The sequence below is a fragment of the Nomascus leucogenys genome, chromosome 2 (assembly GCF_006542625.1).
Source record: "Nomascus leucogenys isolate Asia chromosome 2, Asia_NLE_v1, whole genome shotgun sequence".
NCBI lineage: Eukaryota > Metazoa > Chordata > Mammalia > Primates > Hylobatidae > Nomascus > Nomascus leucogenys.
In genome coordinates, this window is record NC_044382.1 from 121,628,265 (window position 1) to 121,633,715 (window position 5,451).

Consider the following 5,451-nt stretch of genomic DNA (forward strand, 5'->3'; position numbering starts at 1 on the left):
ACATCAAGGGATCACCCTGTGGGACAAAAGAATCTTAACAGCAGCCTTTGAGTTCCATATTTTTCCACTGAAATAGTCTACCCAAATAAGAAGGAATCATAAAAGTAATTCTGGTGGTATGACAAAATGAGGTTCTATAGCACTCCAAAAAGACCACACTAGCTCCCCAGCAATGGATCCAAACCAAGGAGAAACTCTGAATTGCCAAATAAAAAAATTCAGAAACTTGATTATTAAGCTACTCAAGCAGATACCAGAGAAAGGTGACAACCAACTTAAAGAAATAAAAAAAAAATACAGGATATGGATGAAAAATTCTCCAGAGAAATAAATATCATAAGGAAAAAACAATCACAACTTCTGGAAATGAAAGACACCCATAGAAAAATACAAAATGCCCTGAAAAGTTTCAACAATAGAATAAAACAAGTAGAAGAAAGAACTTCAGACCTCAAAGACAAGGCCTTTGACTTAACCCAATCAGATAAAGACAAAGAGAAAAGAATAATAAAAAAATGAACAAAGCCTCCAAGAAATTTGAGATTATGTTAAATGACCAAACCTGAGAATAATTGGTGTTTCTGAAGAAGAAGAGAAATCTAAAAGTTTGGAAAACATATTTGAGGGAATAAGTAAGGAAAACTTCCCCAGCCTAGAGAGCTAGACATCCAAGTATAAGATGCTCAAAGAACACCTGGGAAATTTATTGCAAAAAATCATCACCCAGGCATATAGTCATCAGGTTATCTAAAGTCAAGACAAAGAAAAGAATCTTAAGAGCTGCGAGGCAAAAGCATCAAGTAACCTATAAAGGAAAACCTATCAGATTAACAGCAGATTTCTCAGCAGAAATGCTATAATACAGAAGGGTTTGGGGTCCTATCTTTAGCCTCAAACAAAAATAATTGCCAGCCAAAAATTTTGTATCCAGGAGAACTAAGCTTCGTAAATGAAGGAGAGATAAAGCCTTTTTCCGATAAACAAATGCTGAGAGAATTTGGCACTACCAAACCTGCACTACAAGAAATGCTAAAAGGATTTCAATTCTGCAAACAAAACCTCGAAATACACCAAAATAGAACCTCCTTAAAGTATAAATCTCACAGGGCCTAAAGAACAATAACACAATGAAAAAAAACCAAGGTATTCAAGCAACAACTAGCACAATGGATAAAGTAGTACCTCACTTCTCCATACTAACATTGAATGTAAATGGCCTAAATATTCCACTTAAAAGATACAGAATGGCAGAATGGATAAAAATCCATCAACCAGTATCTGCTGTCTTCAAGAGACTCATCTAATGCATACAGATTCACATAAACTTAAGGTAAAGGGGTAGAAAAATATATTCCAAGCAAATGGAAACCAAAAGCAAGTAGGAATAGTTCTTCTTATATCAGAAAAAACAGACTTTAAAGCAACAGTAATTAAAAAAGACAAAGAGGAACATTATGTAATGATAAAAGGACTAGTCCAACAGGAAAATATGACAATCCTAAATATTATGTATGCACCTAACATGGATGCTCCCAAATTTATAAAACAATTATTACTAGACATAAGAAATGAGATAGACAGCAATACAGTAATAATGGGGTACTTTTCATGCCTGTAATCCCAGCATTTTGGGAGGCTGAGGTGGGCAGATAACCTGAGGTTAGGAGTTTGAGGCCAGCCTGGTTAACATGGTGAAACCCCATTTCTACTAAAAATACAAAAAATTAGCCAGGTGTGGTGGTGCATGCCTGTAATCCCAGCTACTCGGGAGGCTGAGGCAGAAGAATTGCTTGAACCTGAGGGCGGAGATTGCAGTGAGCTGAGATGGCACCATTGCACTCCAGCTTGGGCAACAAGAGTGAAACTCGGTCTCAAGAAAAAAAAGAAAATAATGAGGGACTTCAATACTCTACTAATAGCACTACACAGGTCATCAAAACAGAGAAGTCAACAAAGAAAGAGTGGACTTAAACTATACCCTGGAAGAAATGGACTTAACACATATTTACGGAATATTATATCCAACAGCTGCAGAATATACATTCTTTTCATCAGCACATGGAACTCTTCAAGATAGACCATATGATATGCCACATACAAGTCTCAATAAACATAAGAAAACTGAAATTATATCAAGTACCCTTCCAGATCACAGTGGAATAAAACTGTGGGTTTTATTTCCCACAAAAGGAATGCTCACAACTATACAAATACATGGAAATTAAATAATCTGCTCCTGAATGATCTTTGGGTCAACAATGAAATTGAGATGGAAATTTAAAAATTATTTGAATGATAATAGTGACACAACTGATCAAAACCTCTGGGATACTGCAAAGACAGTGCTAAGAAGAAAGTTCATAGCCTTAAGTGTCTACATCAAAAAGTCTGAAAGAGCACAAATAGACAATCTAAGGTCACACCTCAAGGAACTAGAGAAACAAGAACAAACCAAACTGAAACTCAGCAGAAGAAAATAAATAACAAAGATCAGAGCAGACCTCAATGAAACTGAAACAAACAAACAAAAATAATACAAAAGATAAATGAAATGAAAAGCTGGTTCTTTGAAAAGATAAATAAAATTGATAGATCATTAGCAAGATTAACCAAGAAAAAAAGAGAGAAGATCCAAATAAGCACAATTAGAAACAAAACAGGAGATATTACAACTGCTACCACAGAAATACAAACGATCATTAAAGGCTACTGTGAACATCTTTACGCACACAAACTAGAAAATCTAGAGGAGATAGATAAACAATTGTAAATGTACAATCATCTTAAATTAAATCAGGAAGAAATAGAAACTGAACAGATGAATAACAAGCAATGAGGTTGAAACAGTAATTTAAAAATTGCCAACAAAAAAAGTTCAGGACCAGATGAATTCACAGCTTAATTCTGCTAGACATCTAAAGAATAATTAGTACCATTATTTCTGAAACTATTGCAAACGATAGAGAAAGAGGGAATCCAACTGAAATCATTCTATGAAGCCAGTATCACCCTAATACCAAAATCAGTAAAGAACATAACAACAAAAAAAGAAAACTACAGACCAATATCTCTGATGAAAGTAGATGCAAAAATCCTCAACACAATACAAGCTAGCTGAATCCAACAGTGTACCAAAAAGATAATCCACCATGATCAAGTGGGTTTCATACCAGGGATGCAAGGATAGTCTAACACACAAGTCAATAAATGTGATACTTCACATAAACAGAATTAAAAACAAAAATCATATGATTATCTCAATAGATGCAGAAAAATCATTTGACAAAATTCAGCATCCCTTTATGATTAAAACCCTCAGCAAAATTGGCATAAAAGGGACATACCTCAAGGTCATAAAAGCCGTCTATGACAAACCCACAGCCAACATTATACTGAATGGGGAAAAGTTGAAAGCATTCACCCTGAGAACTGGAACAAGAAAAGGATGCTCACTTTCACCACTTCTATTCAACATAGTACTGGAAGTCCTAGCCAGAGCAATCAGACAAGAGATAGAAATAAGGGGTATCCAAATTAGTAAGAGGAAGAGGAAGTCAAACTGTTGCTGTTTGCTGATGATGTGATTGTATACCTAGAAGACTCTAAAGACTTGTCCAAAAAGCTCCTAGATTTGATAAATGAATTCAGTGAAGTTTCAGGATACAAAATCAATGTACACAAATCAGTAGCACTGCTAAGCACCAACAGCGACAAGGCTGAGATTCAAATCAAGAACTCAACCTCTTTTACAATAGCTGCAAAAGATAAAATACTTAGAAATATACCTAACTAAGGAGGTGAAAGATCTCTACAAGGAAAATTTATGAACCAGTGCTGAAAGAAATAACAGACAACACAAACAAATGGAAACATATCACATGCTTATGGGTAGGTAGAATCAATATTGTGAAAATAACTATACTGCCAAAAGCAATGTACAAATTCATTGCAATTCCCATCAAAATACCATCATCATTCTTCACCGAACTAGGAAAAAAATCCTAAAATTCATACGGAACTAGAAAAAAGCCTGCATGGCCAAAGCAAGACTAAGCAAAAAGAACAAGTGTGGAGGCATCACATTAACTAACTTCAAACTGTACTGCAAGGCTGTAGTTACCAAAACAGCATGGTACTGGTATAAAAATAGGGACGTAGATCAATGGAACAGAATGGAGAACCCAGAAATAAAGCCATACACTTATAGCCAAATGATCCTTGACAAAGCAAACAATAACATAAACTGGGGAAAGGACACCCTATTCAACAAATGATGCTGGGATAATTCGCAAGCCACATGTAAAAGAATGAAGCTGGATGCTCATCTCTCACCTTATATAAAAATCAACTCAAGATGGATAAAAAATGTAAATCTAAAACCTGAAACCATAAAAAGTGTAGAAAATGACATTAGAAAAACTCTTCTAGATATTGGCTTAGGCAAAGAGTTTATGACCAAGAACCCAAAGCAAATACAACAAAAACAAAGATAAATAGATGGGACCTAATTAAGCTAAAATCCTTCTCTGCACAGGAAAAGAAATAATCAGCAGAGTAAAAAGACAACCCACAGAGTGGTAGAAAATCTTCATAAACTGTGCATCTGACAAAGGACTAACCTCCAGAATCTACAAGGAACTCAATCAGCAAGAAAAAACAAACAATCCCATCAAAAAGGGGCAAAGGACACAAACAGACAGTTCTCAAAAGAAGATATAAGAAAGGCCAAAAAACATAAAAAAATGTTCCATATCACTAATTTTTATGGAAATGCATATCAAAACCATGGGTACCAACCTCTCTACTAAGAACGGCCACAATTCAATCATCTAAAATAACACATGTTAGTGTGGATGTAGTGAAAAGGGAACACATTTACACTGCTGGTGGGAAAGTAAACTAGTACAACTACTATAGAAAATGGTATAGAGATTCCTCAAAGAACTAAAAGTAGAACTATCATTTGATCCAGCAATCCCACTACTGGGATCTACCCAGAGCAAAAGAAGCCATTCTATGCAAATGACATTTGCATGTGCATATTTTTAGCAGCACAATTTGCAATTGCAAAAATATGGAACCAGCCTAAATGTCCATCAACTAAAAAGTAGATAAAGAAAATGTAGTGTATACACACACACACACACACACACACACACACACACATACATACCATGGAATACTAGTCAGCCATAAAAAAGAATGAAGTAATGTCATACGCGCCAACCTGGATGGAGTTGGAGACCATTATTCTAAGTGAAGTAACTCAAGAATGGAAAACTAAACATCTTATGTTCTCACTTATAAGCGATAGTTAAGCTATGAGAATGCCAAGCGATAAACATAATGTAATGGACTTTGGGGACTTAAGGGGAAAGGGTGGGAGGTGAGTGAGGGATAAAAGACCACACATTGGGTACAGTGTACACTGCTTGGGTGATGGGTGCACAA